At 37.0% G+C, this 19522-nt stretch overlaps 1 pseudogene; it reads right to left on the bottom strand.

Moving 5' to 3' along the window:
- Window positions 1-3719: 3719 nt before the first annotated feature.
- On the bottom strand, window positions 3720-5489 carry LOC101722171 (serine/threonine-protein phosphatase 2A 65 kDa regulatory subunit A beta isoform pseudogene; annotated as a pseudogene).
- Between the last annotated feature and the right edge of the window lie 14033 nt (window positions 5490-19522).

Genomic DNA, 19522 nt, shown 5'->3' with positions numbered 1-19522 from the left:
CATGGGAGAAACACAGTATGGTTCTTTGGTCGACATCTGGGATGCTGGCTGTCTACTGGTCCATTTTTTAAAAAGTGTTCAGTAATGTAAGTTTTTCCTTGTATATCTGTTAATTTTGAAGCTTTTTTCATACCCAAAGAAGACTACATTATGTTTTGTATGTTCTTGGGGTGAGTCCTCTACTATACTTTGTTTTACTAATGAATTTTGATTTGAAAGGAAACAATGATTGGAATTTTAAGGTAATGTTTATGTTTCCCTTGTTTGATGCATTATAAACCCTGCTTTAACACTATGTAAGGAATTTCCATCTGTGTACAGGCCAACAAAATAATGGAATAAGAAGATGAGAGGGAAAAGTTTCAGAAACTTAATAGATTGAATATTAAGGTAGTTGTAGAAGCAAAATAAGTAATGTGTTCTTTTAAGATTTGCTTTTCCCATAACTCCTTGTTTAAGGTGACAGTTATCTGACTCTTTAACCTGTAACTTCATTAACCTAACAAAGTTACAATGCCAGGGTGAATTTACAATGTATATGTGCCTGTCTTGTGTCTGTGACTTGTAAATAGGAACTGGAATTGTATTTACAAATCAAAGACCACTAGGGATGAGATAATGGCTAAAAAGGATATAAAAAGGGAAAGCTGAACAAAGGGGGTGCGGATACTGATCCGACCTGTTTCTGGAGTTCCAGCCCACTCGCGAGAAGAAATTTTATTATTTTATCTGAATTCCGTGTCTCCGTGTATTTCTTTCCTAGATTTCTGCAACAAAGAGTCATTTCCCCATTTACTAACTTGATTTAACAAAAGGCTCCAGGTAATATTGGACTTTCTTTTAATCTTGAATAAGTACTACATTGCTTTCACGTCTTTGTGGAGAAAACTAGGAAACTGAGAACATTGATAGAAAACTAGAGAAAGATTTTTTGGGAATAAGCATCAATTGCTCAATTTCTTCTTTCATTCTGCCACCCTAACTTCTATCATGTTCCCTCCCCTGCTTTTCATCAGGAAGATGAGTTACTGTGAGATCATACTGTGATTGCTTTCTGTTCAAAAAGCAGGACGTAGTTGCCTCTGCTCTGTAGATTTTTTTTTCCATTATGATTTTTTAATTCTAGGAAATGGCTAATATACCATATTTACCACCACTATCATGCCAATGACAGATGTTGTCAGAAACATATGTACTCTGTCTACAGTTTTAAAAAAATTAAAGGACAAGCCTGCAGGATTTAATGATATTGAATTTGACTTACATTAGAGTTTGTGTTGCTGCAATAATCTCACAACTATAAACAGCAAACAATTTTTCTATCTAATGATCTAATGAATTTGCATCAAAATTTATTGAACTTTGGGCTGAGGATTTAGCTCAGTGGTTCTGCTGCCTGCTTTGCAAGTGCAAGGGTTCGAATTTGATCCCTGGTATAAAAAAACAATTATTGAACTTAAATGTTTTTGGAAAAATTATTCCACATCTCTTAACCAATTTTCATATTTTTTAAAGTATACAGAAATCACAGCCCTTCATAGAGAGGCTGATGGGATTACATCAAATGAGGCATAGAAAGGAAGTTAGCACTCTGTCTGGTACTTACTAAGATTTCAACAAATTTTAAGTATACATGTTCTTACACATTACTTCTTTTGTTCCTTAAGGCTATAACAAAATTTGAAATGGACACTGCCTGTTCCTTGATATCTCTCCTCCCCAATTAATGTGTGTGTGCAATAGTTCACTCAGCAATCAGATCGTCTAATTCACATGCATCTGCTGTAAACTTGAAGTTAGCCACCCACTGTAAGTATACTCTCAAGTTAGCTCAAATTCACTGAATCTATTCAACTACTTTCTTATGATTTATTTATTATTTCTGGTTACCAAATTTCCAAAATTGAAGTGCAAAATATTAGTATATGTGCTGCTGAAGTGAGCACAAAGTACAAAATATTAGTGTCTGATTTGGAATTCTACAAATATATCTCTTGCTCTATCTTAAATGTATTCAAAATCCCCACTACATAAGAATGCCTTCCCAAGCTGTTTGCAACATAAAATAATTTTTCAATGTTGATTCTCAATTGACAATAATACTTAAGCTAAAACTAAAACAGCCACCGTGCTAAAATTCAGTTGATTTGTCTGTTCATGAGCATAACTAATAAGTTAATTCCCTATTTACCGCTCTTCTTAAAGCATATTAAAGAAATAAATCTGTTATTTTTAACTTTATCAAAGGAGAAAATTAAATGAGTACTGAACCTGAAGGCCTACAATAAATTTCATGACTAAAATGGCTCTATTGTCTAAAACTCAAAGGTTGCCTTCAGTCTTTCATAACCTCAATGCTGAATTGCTAAAGTTGCTACAGCCTGAAGGCTTACATAATTTTTAAATAGAAAAAGTTCTAGAAATTTTCTAACTGCACTTCATTTTCTTATGGAAATTATATGTACTTACTAAAGAAAATATTGAAAAACAAAGTAATATCATTGAAGGACCTATCATTGAAGGAATCACAAGCTTTATGTGAATTGACTGAAAATAATCTTAGTAAGAATTTAGCACAACTTTTACTACTGACAAATTAAAAATAGAAAAATAATTCAATTTGTAATAAATAGAAGCCCATAAAATATGTAATCATAAAAATGTACATATATAGGACCTTCATGAAAAAAATAATTACATGTAGTAAAAGATATAGAGAAATAACTTACCAGATAGTGATTATTTCCACTCACTCTCTTGTATTTTTATTCTGGCATTGATTGACAATTTAAAATAATTATGACAGCCACACATTTCATTTTAATTTCAATAAGTTTGTCAAGTACTTCATATTTTAAATGTGATAGAATTTTTTGTGTGACAAACTAATAGTGTTGTCATATATTCTAACATTCAGAAAAAATTTTAGTGGTGTTTTGGCTGGTTTGGTTTCATTTCAGGAATAGTGTAGCAAATTATATTATCTTCCCTAGGTATAGTCTCTATTCCTTGTTAGAGGATGCACCTTGGTTCAGTGCCCTCCTGTATCAGCACCTTATGTGGTAGTAGTATATGCCTCTTTGTTTATGATGTACATAATAAATGGCATCTGAGAAAGGATGGTATGAGCAAAAGTTTTAAGAAGCATTGCTTTCCTGTAAGCTCTGTTTTTTCCCTTTATTAAGAAAATGGTATGTTCCAAATAAGGCTGTTTTTTCAGCCTTTGCTTTGAAAAAGAAACAAATGAAGCAGATACAAGCAAATTTTTTCTTAATTTCTAGAATTTTATTTCTCTTTGCAAAGAGGGAAAATGCAATAAAATAAAACAACAGAAGAAAGAAAGAAAAGAAAGAAAGAAAGGGAAAGAAGACTACCATGGGGCAATGGGAGGACAGGGAAGTGGACAAGTAGAAGGGGGAGAGGACTCCCCAAAACAGCATCAGGAGCCAGTGACCTAAGAAACTAACATCTCTTCCTCATCATGGCAGGGAGGCCCCTTCCTCTCAGGGCTGCTGCCCTATCCTACCTTGTACTCCTCCAGTGGACAGTGAGCAGTCTTCTCAGGCTGAGGAAAAAAGGAACTTTGCTGGGGAGATTGGTTTAGGGTCAGACCACGCACAAAGAGTGGCTGTCTATGTCGCCCACTGTCTCCTCCAGGGAGGTATTTGGTGGGATTGGAGGGTGGACACCAGAGGTCAGCAGTGGGCCCTCTTCCAGCATCAGGTAGAAGAGAGAACAGTCAGAGCCTCCTGGGAGAAGGACTTGACATCCACATCCTGGTCCCGGGTCAGCTTCTCGAGGATGGGCTTGACTTTGCTCTGCAGAGTGCCGTTATCCAGGATGGGTCCTATCTTCTGTAGGCACTTGGCCATATTGAAGCAGATGTTGGCAACTGGGTCCCCAGCCGTATTCAGGACTGTGGGCAGTACATGTTTAGTGGTAATGTTCTGCCCACAGACTCTAGATAGCACATTGATGCAGAACAGTGTCATCATGCAGTACAGGTAGTTAGGCTCTCCAGACGTGGCCAAGACTTTGGGGATGATAATAGCATGAACCCACTCTTTCTCAAACTTCTCCACCAACTTCTTCAGGTTCCTAGTGGCTGCTTCATGAATGGCATACACATGATCCATGAGACATGCCATGCACAACAAGTTGAGTTTCTCATCAAAGAATTCCACTCCCAGCTGTCCAGCCAGCAGGGGAATGTACTCAATGATGGCCAACCACACCTGCCACTTGGCATCTATAGCCAGTTCCACAATGGCTGGGAGCAGGGACTGAGAGAACTGTTGAGTGCCAATCACTTGGTTCATACAGTCCAGATTGGAGATGATACTGAGTCACACCTCAGGCCACTCATCCTTCAGCTGAGCTAGGAGAAGGGGCAACAGGTGCTCGATGGTGTTGTCTTTGCCCAAGACAGGTGACAGGCCCATGATGAGTGAGATCAGGGCTGACTTCACATGATGGTTGGTGTCTGATGCCAGTTCTTTAAGGCAGGGCAAGATCCAGGTCATGATCACATTCTCCCTACAGTCAGCTGAAAGATTTTCTCAGAACTCTTTGATCTTTTGGGAAGCTGCAGCCCTCACCTCAGCCTCACAGTCGTTCATCAGGTTCTGGAAGACAGGGACAAGGTCTGTCTTGGTGATCTCAGGCCCCACTGCCTTTTGGAGGTCTGTAAATTTCTCAGTCACAATGTAGCGGATGCGCCAGGACTTGTCCTTGGCAGCCTGAGTCAATGTGGGCATCACCATGGTCTCCACATCCTCCTGCAACAGGAGCTGGGTGATATGCACGCAAGCCTTAACAGCCAGCAGGTGCACGGAGTCCTGCTCATCGGAGGCCAGGCTGTAGAACACCAGGATGAGCTCCTGCTTGACGTCATGCAGCTCCAGCACCTGGGCGAACTCTCCCAGCTTGGAGGCGGTGGCCAGCTGCACCATGGGGGTGTCATCTGAGCACAGGCTACAGAAGTACTGTCTAAGCTCTGCTTTCACAGCACCGGACACCTGAGGGTAGCAGTCAGAGAAAAGGCCACAGGCTGAGGTGCGGGAGATGAACTAGTTGCCACTTGCCAGCCACTTCAGCAATGGCACCAAGTGGGTCTCCAGGTCCAAGGGTGAGTGGTAGTGGGAGATGGCCCGCAAGCATTCCACCGCCTTGTCCTGCAACACTGTCTCCTCCACCGTGGCCAAGGACTCCAGGGGGATCAGCAGGCAATGAACGTACTCTGGGCCACCCACTAGCATGGTGAAGGTCCCCAGCTGCTCTGCCAGGGCCACAAGGACCTCGTCCTCATCATAGATGGTGTCTGTAAGGAAGGGCAGGAGCTCGCTTCTAGTCCTTTCAGCCCCAAGGGCCAAGGCAATGATGGATAGTTTCTTGATGCTATAGATGTGTAGCAGAACATCCTCGCTGAGGATCTCATCTAAGAGCATGGCAATGAGGTAGAGTGAGTTGTCACTGTTAGCCAGAGACATCTTGACTCCGTCACTTCCCAGCTGGTCACTTTCTTTTTGCGTCACTTCCTGTCTTGAGGCTACCCCTGTACTGAAACAGGGTAGGGAGGGGCAGGGCTGGAAGGAGAGGCAAGGCTGTCTTAGGGTTCCTGACAGCTAGCGAAGAGGACATAGATATATTTTGAGTTGTTTGTTTTAAGCCTTCGAGATATCTGGATAGTCAGCAGTTGAAATTTTCGTCTTGAAATTTATTGTAAACCTGCTATCATCAAAGAAGATGAACCTACATTTAGATCTTAAATAAAAAATAATGGTATTACACTATTTCCTAAATCAAACTGTATTATTTTAAAAGGTTAACTTTTAGTGTTTCATGATAAAACATTCTTATAAGTCAACATTGTGGGCTACAATTTGCTAGTATCATATTTCATTTAGATTCCTCTTAATAATTATGTTCCAAAGAAGTTTGTACATCCATTCTGGCAGTTGTATATCAATTGAAATATGAGAAAGCCATCATTGGACATGACTGTTGCTTTCAGTAAATTTATGAATTTTTCTTAGCCTGTTAACAATTATTAAGTTTACTTTGAAAACCCTTCTAGATGATCATTTCTAATTTTTAGAAATAGTGTCATTAAATTATAGCCTTTGATTCATCTGATGGTGCTACTTCTCATTGACACTTTGTTATTCAGAATTTTGGCACTTCTGTCTGCTCTTTCCTTGATCAGCTTCTCATGGTACAAAAACATGTTGATAACCCCTATCTACAATTATTCCCTCTAATTTTTTTTGATTTTTATGGGGGAGGGAGAGGAATATATTTCATTTTTAAAAAATAATTTTACCAAGTTTAAAAGTGGAAATAGATGTGTTCATTTTGCCACATTTACTCAAATTCTTTTGATAAGTTCTGCTCTTTCATTTCCAGGCCCAAATTAAATGGTGAGTGCTCTGCGCTAGATTCGTTCCAGTTACACAGTGGAACAATTACTCCTTCCTATGTGCTCTCCTGGCACTTTTTAAAATCACGGTGATATGTTTTAGCTACATTTGGGCATATTTGCCCTTATTTATAAGTTATGTGTTAGTTTGTAACATCTTATTCCTTATAGAACACTAACTGGTGTGTGGTCATTGCTCAGTCAATTTGGGCTGGATTTAATGAGAATTCAGGAGATTAACATATAAAATACTAATTTTTTCTAAATTATTATGATTGAGTTGGTTCCAGTTGACACTTGGGTATGTAGAACAGGTAAGAAGGCTTTTGCTAAATATTAAGAAGTTTGTTTTTGACCTTTTCATTGAATTTGAATTATAATTTGAGGGCAAGGTTTCGCATGGTGGTTAGGTTTCTGGCTATAGAGTATAAAGCCAGTGACAGCAAACTAAAAAAGGAAGTGATAAATAGTTCTGGCTCTTATCTTAGCAGTGTTTACATACATTTCTGAGAACAAGATTTAAATACTATACAGTCAAGTGGAGGGGAAAACTTGGAGGATGACCATTAGGAAGAAGCCACATTATTAAGGAATGTAATGGGTTTTAATGTGAAATATTTCCTAAAGATTCATGTATGGAGGGTTTGATCCCCAATGCAGCAGGTCCAGAAGTGAGACCTAAAGAACTGATTGGAACATATGGCTTTTAAATTTATCAGTATATTAATTCACTGTTAAGATCACAATGTGACAGTATTATTGAGAGGAGACGGAAAATGGAAGCCTAATTGAAGAGAACAATAGTGAAGAGCCCCTTCTGTGTCTCTCTATCTCCAATGCTATGAAATGAACAGCCTTCCTCTACCATACACTTCTGTCATGTTCCTGTCTTCCCCCAGCCCTATTAGCAATGGACCCAGCCAATCATCAACTGAAACCTATTAAACTGTGAGCCAAACTAAACCTTTCAACCTTAAAGTTTTTTTTTTTTTTTTCATTTATTTTTTCACAGAGATGAAAAGCTGACTAACTCAAGGGAGTTCTTCCAGGGGATTGATATTATGAAGTTGTTTATTGTCAGTATCTTTGTTGATCTATTTAAAACCCTTCCCAGAGGTGTCTACCAGATACAGCTGGTCTTTAGGTTTTGAGTCTACAATGACTTTGAGGCTATCTCATTTTCATTATACCAGGAAGGAAAGCTGTTTAGATCAATCATGACACCTTAGCCCAAATCATACAATCAGCAACACCATAGCATCAAATACCTCTTAAAGAATGACAATTTGTGGTAGTTATTAATCTATCACCTTTAGCTGTGTGTGACTTAAATCAAGATCGAGGACCAACCCAACATATAGTGAATAAACTCTTCAATATAACAACTTTACCCCTTGGGATGGGGAGTTAGAAGGGGTTGGGGAGGGAGGGATCGATGGGAAGAAGGATAGGGGAAGGTTGGCAGTGTGGCCAGAGGACACAGGTGAGAAGGAAAAAGAGAATAATAGGAAAATAAAGAAGAACTCCAACTGAGGAGCAAAATAGGGACAAAAAGGGAAGATGAACAATGTAGGAGAGCAAGAGACTGAGTGTGAGAGAGAGAAAGGAAAGAAAAGAAAGAAGAAAAGAAAAGCAAAAAAGAGGAGAGAAAAACAAATATTTGCAAAGAGTAGGGAAAAAAATTAAAGAGGAGCAAAAGAAAAGAAAAGAGAAACAAACCAAAATAATAAAACTAATTTTGGGAATAAAAAATAACCATGAAGATGCAGGGCCTCTTTCAAGGTATGTCTGTGCTGTCACAATAGACAATGTGGGTTGCAGTGTACAGATATAGTCAATGAGTCTCAGCAAGCTATTCTCAGACCCATGAGATTCAGGCAGATTTCTGGCTGCAAGTCCCAAGTTGAGCTCCCTGTACTCCCATAGGGTTGAACTCTGCAGAGTTGTATTGCAGGTTCCAGCTGCCCTTCCCCTGAAGATAGTCCCAGTACTGATGGGAGGTGAAGATGACTCCAACTTACCCAGTACAGTGGTCTGGTGGTCCGGTGTCCTCTGTGTCTTTGTAACGTGTAACCAGGTGGCTGTACAGAGGAGCGGGGTGGTGGAGGTGTCCATTGGATTGCTGCCGGTGTGCGGGCTGATTTGGCCCATTCCGCATGATTCGCAACATTGTTACAGTGTCCACAGATCTGCCTGTCTGCAGCAGGCTGATTCAGCCTGTTCTGTGTGACTTGGGACCTAATTTCTTAAGAACTTGGATTGTGAGGGTAAGAAACTTGCAAGCCTTGCTAATAACTAGAGTTTTGATCTAAGTGAATATTCATGATGCATATCAATACTTATTCCTTTTCCAATCTTACTTCCTACTGACACTTCAGATTTCATTTCCCTTAAATATGTCATAGCATTACTGATTCTATGAGATCAAAAATCAAAATGTACGTTCTCCAAAAAATTCTCCTCTTCCTTTTTACATTCATAGTTAACAGCAGTATACTCCTTGTCACATAGGTTCAAATCTTATGGTTATTGATATACACATATGCTGGTTAGACTGGAAATAACATCTACATGCAGATTTATTTCACCACATCCTGCAGAAACCTTGGGCTTTTTCTACTATTTACCACCATAATCCAGATACATAAAATCTAAATAACTTTGCCTGTAGCTTTTTCTCAATTATTAAATCACATGTCTTCTCTTCATGGTTAGCATTTTCCCTGATCTATAGCCCAGACCATTTCGGGGACTGTTATGAATGCTGTGGAGCACTCATTTCACATGTCGCACTTTTAAGGCCTATCTCTTGCATGTACTTCAATATGAGTCCAAGTGCTGGTTCCGTGTCTTTGATCATGCTCAACAGTGTGTTGTCAAGGAGGGCTTGACAAATTATTCTACTTAAAAATATCTTTGCCTGAGGATAGATATTAATTCTTCACTAAAAACCAAAGTCCTATTAAATACAACTGTGACAAGCAATATAACTATTTTTTCTACTTGTTTCTGGGTCTCTGAGTGAAAAACAGCAAGAAGTGGAATTATACAACTGAAACATCTTTTATAGATGATTTATTCTTCATTTTGAAAATGCAAAACCAAAACCCATAGCAGGCTTTTGATTTTCTCAAAAATACACTACTACTGTAACTGGGTTGAGAAATGGAATTCTTTCTTCAGGCTCTGGAGATATCCTCATTTTTACTGTTCATATCTGTCACTATACTGTACTTCATATCGCTCTTTGCCATCTTAATGGTGCATAATCCAATTATTATTGCTCAAATGGTCATAATTTTCACATACAATGTTTTAGTAAATCCTTGCAACAACTGATCAGTCTTCCCTTAAACTACATTTTGCTCAATCAAAAACTTTAATACAAAAATTAGATTGTTTTTAGGTTATATTTTGAAATGAAATTCCAAAATGATAACATACACTTTAAGGTTTTGGTAAGTATCACCAATTTTCTTTCTAAAATACATTTTCGATATATTTGCAAAATATTTTTTTACTGGAAAGACATTCATAACACATCTCATTCAATATTTTGATCTTTGCTAATTTTATTAGGAAAGAATATAACATTTTAATAAACACAATATAGATTCCTGATAATATAAGTTAAATTTTAAGGCTGTACCGAGCAATATGTAGTCAGTAGTGACATATAACTATTTACATTGAAATTAATCACATTCAAAAATTCATCTCTTCAGTAACACTCAGCACACCCACAGTAACCACATGTGCTCAGTGACTATTGCAGTGGGTAAAGCTGATGGTGAACATTTGCATCATCACAGGAAGTGTTATTGCTAACATAATCATGGGGCACTGTGAGCTCCAATTTAGAGGAAAACCTTGGGGCCTCATTATAGGCTCATTCTCAAACAAGTGTAAATGGAAAAGTCAGGACTTAGTAGCATTTCCTCATTCTCTATAGTGCTACTTGTTATGGTTTGGCTAAAACACTTGAGTGTGTTTTCCAGAGGTTCACAGATGCTTGGTCCGCAGTGTTACAGGGTTCATGGGGTGGCACTTCAAGAGGTGGGACATACTGGGTGGCACTTAGGTTGCTGAGGGACCAGCTCAGAAGGGGCTAGTGTGGTTCCTGCAGGACCCTGTCAGCAGGCACAAGTCGGCTTGGCCCTTGCATCTTTCTGGTATGGGTCTTGCACATGCTCATGCATTATGCTCTCCACATGTTTAGCTGCTTAGGAGGCCTTCACATAAGGTGACATTGACGATTTCTCTACAAAAGTAGACTTTAAGCTTCCAAATCTATGAGCTAAATGAACATTTTGAAATGTTACCCAAACTTCATTGCACCTGAAAATGGACAAATTAACTGAAAGTGGACTAATACACCAAATACATTTCAATGATTTTTCATAGTGGAGATAACAAAGACATCTGAGTGATTTACACCATGTTTTCTGTGTTTTAAGTTGCTTGCTTACATGTAATGAGTGCCTATTGAGTAAATGAACACTTTTTTTGTCATTAATAAACTTTGCATTTTAAGTTAAACTTGCATTGCTACAAACCAAATATACCATCAGCATCAAACATACTATTTTAAGAAAATTTTTTACCTTACATTTCCACCGAGGAGGATTCTTTGTTGACAAATATTTCTTCTTTTTGATAAGGCTATAAACTAGTTCTTGAATTTATGGAAAAGTTATGTTTAAGAAGACAATGAAATGAAGACATCAAATAAGACTGCCTGAGAGGTATTTATTCAAAGTTCACAATAAAATATAGACTGGGGCAACAGAAGAGGTGTGGTATTTAAAGAAACTTGAAGGAGGATAAATTTGAAGCACTTAGAAGAATTTTTGTAGCTTACACTTTTCTTTATTTTTCCTAGTGTTCTTTAGTACATGTATGGTAATAAATTCAGACATACTGAACTTAGGTTGTAGATGCTATATTCTGCTTTACCACAGAGACAAGTTTTTGGTGTAAAGGGTGTTTCAGTTTTCTGCATGTAGTAACATTCTTCATTAATGGAAATATTTAAAAGTATTATACTGGCACGTAAGTGTCATACTTAACTGAAAGAAGAAAAATATGTTACCTTTATTTCATTAATGTTTATATATTTATTAATATGGTCATTTCTTTTTTCTAAGAATTACATTGATCTTAGAGATGTAGACACTTATTAGGTCATAATCTTTTTCTTTTTAAGAAAACAAAACTGTTGATAATTGATATTCATAAAACAAATACGTATTTATATCAGCAGTAAGTATTAGAAATTGGTAGAATAGTGGCAGAATTTGATTCTTTCTCCCTTCCCCCATCTCTCTCCCTTTCTCTCTCTCTCTATTTCTCCATAGGTGTGTATATGTATGTATGTACATCTCCCCTTCTAAGATACATGGAGTATATTATGTTATAACTCTCATAGCAAATACAAACAGGTTTCCTAAAGAACACTGCTTTAAAATGATTTTTAAATAAAAGTTCCAGTTTACAACTCAAAATCCCAATGACTACTTTCACAAGACAGATCATATCTTTTTAATATTTTGCCACATTTTAATTGGTTGTACTTAGAGCTATTTAACAGCTGTGGCCAAAACAAAAATTATCCAAGGAGTAACTCCTAAATGTTGTTATCAACATTAAAATGATACCACTTCATTTTTGCATACCAAAATATTCTTGGCTATTCACTTCTTCACAAATGGAAGTGGAGTTGGTCTTCTTCATTACACTGTAAATTTCCTTTCTTTTATCAGCATGCTCCTTTTTCAGCAGGCTTTGTATTTTAGTACATTAGAAGAGAATGTAGTTAGACACTCAGGAAAAAGTTTCAGTAAATGTTATTGGTAATATCTTCCTCTAGCAAAGACATGATGTACTATAGTGGTGCTTCTATAGCCAGTAATAACTTTTGTTTGAAAAGAAGACTAGACACTTAACAAATTACTCTCCTACTTTTTATACACTGTCTTGAAAATGTCTTTTGGTCTTGCAGGATTGATGCAGATTGGAAACAGGTACGCTTCCATGCTGAAATCCTTCAGAGATTAACAACAGCAACTGCCTGGAAGTGTTCTTGGTTCCTTTTCACCACTCTGCCATCTGGGTAGACATATGAAGATCAGTTCAACAGATTTTAAAAATGATTATTATGAAGGTTATTCATTTTAGCAGATGATTTTTGTTTTGCCACTCCCACATAAATGTAAAACAGAGAATATGTTCAAAGCAGAGACAACTATAGACCCTACATATTTTAAATTTCCTCTCCAGAAGTTAAAACCATTGAAAACTGAGCTTCATAATGTCTACTCACACCACAAAAGGTGAATTTTGAAATGAGTGTATGTGCATTAGCGTGATGTTCAGTTCTCTTTGACCTCCCCAAATAAATTATGTTCTTTGAAGATAAATATAAATATAAGAATGAGCTCTAATTTTGTTGATACTTTAATTCTCCTTCAATGTGTCCTTGAAACTTATAACAAAACAGTGCTATTGTTTAAAGAGATTTAATGCATCAAGTATCAAAATATTTCCAGATTCCAATGGATTTCAAGATTAGGCCAGCATTAATTTTAAAGAATTTTAAGTTCATAGGTTTTTATTAATTTTATTAATATTTCCTTTGTGTACATAAGTAATTCTATATGAAGTACAGACATTTTTAGCCTTTATAATCGTCAAAGAGTGTGGGGTTTATTGCCATATAGATTATATACTTCTTTATAGACAATTAATAACTGAAAAATCATTACAGTCTCTCTTTGAATGTGAGCAGGGTTTTCAAGGTAGAAATGTCTCCTAATAGCTTAGCCTTATCCTCTTATATAAGTTTAATTACATCAGTTAACAGATTTCTTAAATTTGACTTTGATCATACAACAAACAATATGACATTTAAAAAGCATAGCAATATATATATTGAAACTGTTGCATATTTACACATAAATGTTGCATTGTGAGACAGTTTCTGTAGGTTTCTTTAAGTGAATTTTTTCTGGAGGCAGTGGTTCTTAACTAGAAATGATTTTTCCCTTCCTGCATGAGACAGAAATGTCTAGAGAAATACTTGACTCTGACAACTAGGGTGTCAGTTACTAATAAACTCTACTGAGTAGAAGCCAGGGAAACTGCTAGCATCATACAATGAAGCCAGCCTACTTTTACTCCACATATTTCAGCCATTCAGCATGTCAATATCGCCAAAGTTGTAAATCCCTGCTCCAAAGCATAGAATAATATAGACAAAACTCAAAATTTGACAAATAAATTAGGCACAAGTAAATATTTGAAAAGTCAAAAATACTGAGGCAATCTGCTATAATACATACAGACACAATGTACACAGTATAGAAATGGATACCCATTGATATATGCCTTTATATGTAAATACAGATAAATACACAATCTTTTATGGTAACTGATGGCCCATTCTTTATATTTGGTCTTGATTCATCCTTTGGAAAATTTTGTTTTCTTTCCTCAGGTATTAGTCACTCCTTCATCACTAAGACTCAAGACCTCAATACCCAACACTAACAAGCTAAAGGAGGAGAGGTTCATTTTGGCTCATGTTTTTATAGTTTTCAGTTTGTAGTCCATTGGTTCCAGGCTAGAAGTGCTATGGGTAGAGGCTTGGGCAAAGAAAGGCTGCTCGAGCATGGGACCCAGGAACAGTTACAAAGAAGAGATCAAGAAGGAAGATATACCCTCCGGCTTGGTCCTCCAGTGACCCCTTCTTCTGACCAGTCTGAATCTCCACCCATCACATTTAGCTGCAGTACCTGCATGATTCAATCACCTTTCAAAAGCCTGACCTGTGAGCACATGAGGCTTTAGGGGGATGCCTACATATAAACCATAACACATCACTTACTAAAGTACAGGATATCCTGGAGTCCTTCTGCTCAACTAACCAACGCCACTCTTTTAGTTTGGCCTAGCCTTTCTCCTCCTAGTAATCAAGGCAACCTTATAAATACAAGTTGTTCAAAGTGTGAAGATAAAAGTTTTAGAGAAACATTTCTCTATGCACCTATTAGATCTCTAGTTTGTTAGTTTTTAAGTTCTATGATAGATTAGATACTTTTCATCTTCAAGATAAAATATAATCTTTAATCACTTACTGAAATATAATTGTTGCTCTTGCTCACTCAATATATGTTCAATCTGATTATCTAAATTGTAACTAAGAGACTGAGCTGTTGTACTTTTGAGGAGTGAAGAGAATTTTCTCTATTTACCTATGTACTCCAATACCCACCCATCTCTACCAGGAAACAAACAAATCTTCACACTAATCTCTTGCATCTGGAAAGAAGTAAATAGTATGTTCTGAAAGTTGGTGTGCTGGTTAAACACAATTTCCTAATTTATTTTCTGCTTCTGTCTTGAAAATGTTTGAAAACACTTACTGGTAGGTAGCACCCATAGGCATTAAGAGGAAAATATAAAGAGATTCTGCTCCCATTTATATAATGCAAAATAGGTACTGCATATTTTTCACCACACTTACTGCTAGAAAATCCCATGTTATTGTTTATATATAGATGTCCACAAAGAGACTCATATGCTCATCAACATCGGCTTTTGGAAGGCAATTGGGGGCAACATTACTGACTTGCTGTTGGTACATGGGACCATGGGGGTGTGGCCCGGGTGGTGTGTCTCATGCCCAGGCTCCTCCCCTGACTCTCTGCTTTCTGGCCCCCATGCAATGAACAGCTATCCTCTCCCCAGACCCTTCCACTATGCCACTTCTGATGCAATCAGCTGACCATGCAAGGACTGATCTTCTAAAATTTGAGTCAAAATAAACTTCCTCCTTTAAGCTGTGGGTGTCAAGAATTGTCTCTCCACAATCAGTGAAGTGACCAAGATAGATTTTGGTGCCAGAAAAGTGGGGTTGTTGTTGGGCCTATATCTGACCCTGTGGTTCAGAAGCCTGTGGGACTAGTTCACTGGAAGATTTCAGAAAGCTTTGGAGATACTAGTTAGAGAGATAGTCAAAGAATGCTATAAGTCAAGCTTGATGAGAGATTCTGGGTGGAGCTTAGAAGATCAGGAAGTTGACAGAAATGAAGATGACCAGGCTCAGGAGGCTTCAGTTGGAAACAATCACTCTACTCACATTTGGACTTTTGGCCATGTATGTTACACTCTGGCAGAAAATTTGTCTATCTTTTCCCAAGGTACTGAGATTTTTTCCAGGAGATTTACAGTAATAATAATGCACTAATGAATTTGGAGGAGGAAATTTTAAAGCAGCCCAACTTTCAGGCTGTAGCATGGTTAATAATTGCTGCTTTTAATGAGATTGTCTGTGAGAAATAGGGGGAAAAGCTCATTTTAAAAGTTTACAATTTTGGCAGAAAAAAAGTACACACAAAGATGGTGAAAAGGATAGCTTGGTTGCTGAAAAGATTAACATTAAATAGAAGCCCAGTAATATGGATCAGAACAAATGGGAAGAAAGACTTGAAGGCATGTGAAGAACCAGCAAGATCCAACCCTTTGCAGGACAATGAGTGCAAACCTATAAAGTTTCATTTGAAAAGAGAGCCCTGTGACGCTGTGCTCCAGAATGGCCATCTGGGAAATGGTTTATATGGATATGGTTCACACTGCTCAGTCATAGAGGCACTCAAAGTCCACTGCAGCCATGTTGCAAAAGGGCCTGGCTACTGCTAGAACTGTTGGCAGATGCTGGCATTATCCATGTCATGCAGGTTGTAGAGGCAGACAGATTGTGAGAGTTGTAGAGTCAGGAAGCCTTCTACCCAGATTCCAGAAGAAGTCTGGGAAGCCAGGCAGTGTGTCCCTGATGGAGCAGTGCATGAAACTGTGAGAGCCATGATGAAATTGCAGTGGAGACCCTAGAAAGAGGGAAAAGCCAGGCATATAGAACATCTGAAGTAAGCCGAAGGCAATGGGTGAAACCAGTCCAAGAAAGAGACCATTAGGATTGTAATCAATGCTGCAGGGACAGGGCTACCCAAGCCATTTGGAGCTCACGTCTCACCACAACTCACCCTGCATGCAGAACACAGAGCTATAGGATTTAATATCTGCACTCTTGGATTTGGGTCTTGCTTTGGTTTCATTTGTTTCTATTCCCCATTCCTATATTGTGGAATGGGAATGTTTAGCTCGTGCCTGTTGTAAGTCAACAGTATGTAACTTATTTCTGATTTTTCATGGGCCTCTAGATAAGAGCTTGCCTTACATTTCAGAGGAGACTTTGAATTTGGACTTTTCTGTAATTCTAGAAATGTTAAAATTTTGGTCACATGGACTAGTTGCATTTTGCATAAAGAGATGCACATGAGTCTTTCAGGGGCCACTGGTGGAATATTAAAGTTCATATCTTGATGAGACTTAAGAGGCTCATGTGCTTATAGGTGGGGCTTTTGGAAGGTGATTTGATTGTGGGCTGGTATAGCTGACATCCTGTGAGGAGGTGGGACCTTGTTGGAAGAGTTAGGTCATTAAAGGCATGGCTTGGGGTTTTATCTTCCTTCCTTGTTCCTTCCCGGGTAGCTGCTTCCATGCCATGAGAATCCTTTCTCTGCTCAGGGCTTCTACTATGGCATTACTGCCTGCAGCAACCTGACCATGCAAAGCCTGAGACTTCTAAGACATAAACCAAAATAAACCTCTCTTCCTTTGAGCTGTATGTGACAGATGTTGTGTCTCAGTGATGTCAAAAGCGACTAGGACATCCCACAAGATATAAGGAACAATTAAAGGGAATATGTAGGTTATATAAGCTAGAGATACTGATAGTTATATAACAGAATGTGTGTGTTTATTATTGAATATATCTAAATGGTGAACTATACATAATGAGTCAGTTCTACCACCAATGAAATCTATTTATAGAACTAAGAATCCATCCATTGTCAATTCATCATCAAGTCATGTTATTTGGTGATCACTCTGAGTGAATTTACCTTCACATTTTTATTTTGTTCATAGTTCATTATCTTTGGTTTGAGACCAACTTTCTATTTATTTTCATAATATTCAGAAAATATTTGCCATGTTAAGAAACTACAATTTATTCCACATAAATATTTTTAAATGGTGAATTATCACAAAAGATTTGCTGTATAAAATAAGAAAACTAGAATTATTTTACCCTTAGAGAAACCAATTAGTGGCATAAATTTTAAAATTATGTGAGGAAAAACTAATGTGAAATGGACCAATATAGACTCCAAATTATATTTTAGTAGTCAGTTATACAAAGGCTAGCTTTGATTTTATCATTTTCCATAGGTTGCCACTACAAGAGAAAGACATTTTATTGATAAAATGAAGAGAAAAGAATTCTTGGAAATCATGCACTTTAAAACAAGCAAATTGAGAAAAGCACTAAGGTAGCAGCTGGTTTGGGGAAAATACTGGCAAAATATTGATAGTTAAACAGCTAAATCTAGGTGATTTGGGCAAAAATTCACGCAAGATTAATGACATACAAGTGAAAAAACTCATTTTACCTATGGGTGGGGTTATTAGAAGATTAAGTTCAGACAAATGATTCCAAGAGCAGGAAGAACTCTGATAAGGCATTATTACACATATAACAAGTAGTGTTGGCATGTCAAAGAATCTCTTTAAAAGTTAGTATGTAAAATAAATAAGGTTATTTTTTAAAAAGTGAGTCAGACAGTGTTAGAAAATGTTTGAAGGGGATGCATTAAATTCTGAGAGACAAGTAAAACAACTATTGCTACCACCAACAAGGGAAAAAATGTGAATGTATATATATAATGCTAGAAAATTTCATGATAACTTGACAACAATGAAACAAATCTAGAAAATGTAATCAAATTTATGTGTGTGTATATACATATATTTATATAATAAAATCATTTATTAAGTAAAACAAAATAATAAACAGATACAAGTACTTTTGTAACAATTAAATATTTTGAAATGAATTACTAATTACCCTATGCATCAATGATAAAACCTCATTTAAAATCGTCATCTATTTAGAAAGCACAGTTGAGAGAAAAATCAGTGTAACACAAAGAAATTTATTTTCAAAATCCCTTTAAGACCAAAGAGAAAACAAGATAGTAAAGGACATATTATTAATTATAAGAAATTAGTAACTAAGCAAAAAATCAATTGTAAGGCATATGTAGAGAAAAATAATAAATGCTAGCAAAATACACATATAATTTTTAAAATTTATTTTTTATTATATTCTTTTATTGGTATATTGTAGGTATACAACACAATTACATTTCTCATTGGGAATTGTACCTTTACATGATGCATCTTGGTTCTTATTTTTTCCCCATTCCTAGCCCTCTCTTCACCCCCTCCACCCTTCCCTATTTACAAAGATTTTATTTCCATTTTTTCCATTTCTCATCATTTTTCCTTTCCCTTCTTTACTTTCCCCTGCCCCTCCCAATACCCCTACCCCTTTGCACCATTTCTTCCTATTTTGCATTATCAATTATTCATTCAAATCATTGGTACATTTTAGGTATACAACATAATGACATTCATCATTGGAAATTTGCACCTTTACATAGTCTCTCTTGGTTCTTATTTTTCACCCTTGCCCAGCCCTCCCTTCAACCACTCCAGTCCTCCCTATTTACAAAGATTTTGTTCCTATTTTTCCATTTTCTCATATTATTCCCATTCCCTTCTATCCTTTCCCCTAGCCCTCCAACTTCCTTCCCTTTTGCCCCTTTTCTTCCTATTTCACCTTACCTATTATACATTTAGTCCTTATTTACACTTTCAGTTTCTCACTCCAGAGAAACTATTTGGTATTTACACATGTGTGTCCTATTTATTTCACTTAAGAGTATCACCTCAATGTGCATCCACTTAGCTATAAATGTCTCTAATTTCTCACTTTTTATGGCTAAATAGTACTCCACTTTATAAAAAAAAAAAACACATTTTCTTGATCCAGTCTCCAGTTGATGGGCATTTGGGCTGTTTCCAAGTTTCAGCTATTACAAACTGTGCTGCTATGAACATGGGTGCACATATATCACTGTGGTATGATTCTTTTAATTCTTTGGGGAAGATTCCCAGCAGTGGAATAGTGGGGTCAAATGG

The sequence above is a fragment of the Heterocephalus glaber genome, unplaced genomic scaffold (assembly GCF_053883595.1).
Source record: "Heterocephalus glaber isolate CG9 unplaced genomic scaffold, H.glaber_assembly_v1.0 deba00000594, whole genome shotgun sequence".
Taxonomy (NCBI): domain Eukaryota; kingdom Metazoa; phylum Chordata; class Mammalia; order Rodentia; family Bathyergidae; genus Heterocephalus; species Heterocephalus glaber.
This window is presented reverse-complemented; position numbering and strand designations above follow the sequence as displayed.